The sequence below is a fragment of the Fukomys damarensis genome, unplaced genomic scaffold (genome assembly GCF_012274545.1).
Source record: "Fukomys damarensis isolate Sample0158 unplaced genomic scaffold, DMR_v1.0_HiC HiC_scaffold_13, whole genome shotgun sequence".
Lineage (NCBI taxonomy): Eukaryota > Metazoa > Chordata > Mammalia > Rodentia > Bathyergidae > Fukomys > Fukomys damarensis.
The window spans coordinates 17,823,864-17,825,564 of NW_022900925.1; positions in this window are offsets into that span (position 1 = coordinate 17,823,864).

Below are 1,701 nucleotides of genomic sequence, written 5' to 3' on the forward strand. Positions count from 1 at the left end.
AGGTAAGGGAGCGGCGAGGGAGGTGGGTCCTGGGGTACCCAGGGCTGGAGGGGGAACGGAGAAGGGCAGGGCCGGCCAAGGGCTCGGAAGGTTGGGGGCCATAGTCGGGGCGCCGCGTGCTGGGCCTGGGTCTCCATCGGCCCCGCGGATGCACCTGAGACCCCTCCCGGAGAGACCCACACACCCCGGCTTTCCAGGCTCCGCACTGTCAGGCATTCGCCAGCGGCTCCCCGACCCACTGCGTTTCTTCCTCTGTTTATTTCTTCGTCTCTCCGCCTTTCCCGTAGGCAGGCCCTCTCCTGCACATTACTCCACCGTGCACCAGGCTTGGTGGTCGCGCACGGGAGTCTTGCAGATTCGGGTGGGAGGGGATCTGTGGTTCCTTGAAACACAGTAATTTGGGCTGGGTTCCAGCGTCTGGGACTAGGGGTGGTTCGGCCAGCTCTGGGAGGCAGGTGCCTGGGTGGAGAGGGGTTCAGAGACCTTGGTTGTTTCTCCTGCACTGTCAGACCCGTTAGGTCCGAGCAGGCTGGGGCTTGCTGGGGTTACTGGCATTCCCCGCCCTGGAGATGTGGGTGCGGCCTCTACAGGTTGGGAAACCCGGCTCTGGCCTGTGCAGCTACGGATTGCAAAATGCTGCAAGCTCCAGGAGGTCTCTCTAGGTGGAGCTTGGGCACTGCAGCCCGGGGAGTGGGGTGTGCATCTCGCCTTAAGACTGCTGTTTACATTGTGTATTTGGGATTTCTTAGGAGGTAGTTTAAAGCCTTTCAAGCCCCCACAATGGGCAGTCCCTGGCCCCCCAGGTGTGGAGGAAGGGACCCATTGCTTGACAGCTTGGCAACCTGCAGCTGTAGGAATCCCCAGCGACTGTGATCAGCATTGATTTTCAGCATGTGCAGAGCGAGTAGAAGCCCTGAGCCAGAAATTATAGCTTCCCACCTTTGGTGAGGTATTATAGACACTGGTAAGCTTCACCCCAAAACGTGGCCTGAGGCACAGTTTGGATGTCAAAATCAAGTCTCTCCAAGATCCAGAATTCAGTTCCTCTGAGAGAGATAAGATACCACACACACACACACACACACACACACACACACACACACACCTCTGAAGACCTTGGGGTCAGAAGAGACTCCCAGAAAGCACTAAGGCCAACTTGCTCCTCTAGAAGGTCCAGTCCTATCTCCGAGCCCTTACCTTTAGAGAAACCTGAATTTACACTGCACTTTTTCTTGTGGAACTACTTTCAAGAAGCCCAGATTCTGGGCTAAGGAGGCAAAAGCTTCCATTCTGTCCCCTTGGAAAATCTTGAGATGGGCTGCTCCTTACCTTCCATTTACTGGGAACCATTGGCTAGTGCCACCTTGGGAGCTGTTTTAGGGATGAGGAGAAACCTTGCTAACATTTGGGGGTGCTGGAGTCAAGGGAGGGAGAGGAAAGAGAAAAATAATGCCTGGCATAATGGTACCTTGGGATTTGAGCCAATCAGACTAAGATGCAGTTCCCTCTTACACGTGGTCCCAGCAGCTGCTCCCAGCCCTGCCCTCTTTATCCCCAGTCCCCTTGGGCCTACAGCTAAGTCCAGATCTATCTCACTTACTCAGCCCAGTTTCAAGAGCAGGTTGGTGTATCTCATGCTCAACTCTTTTTTCACTCTTTTCTTTTCTTTTCCTTTCCTTTCCTTTTTTTTTTTTTTTTTTT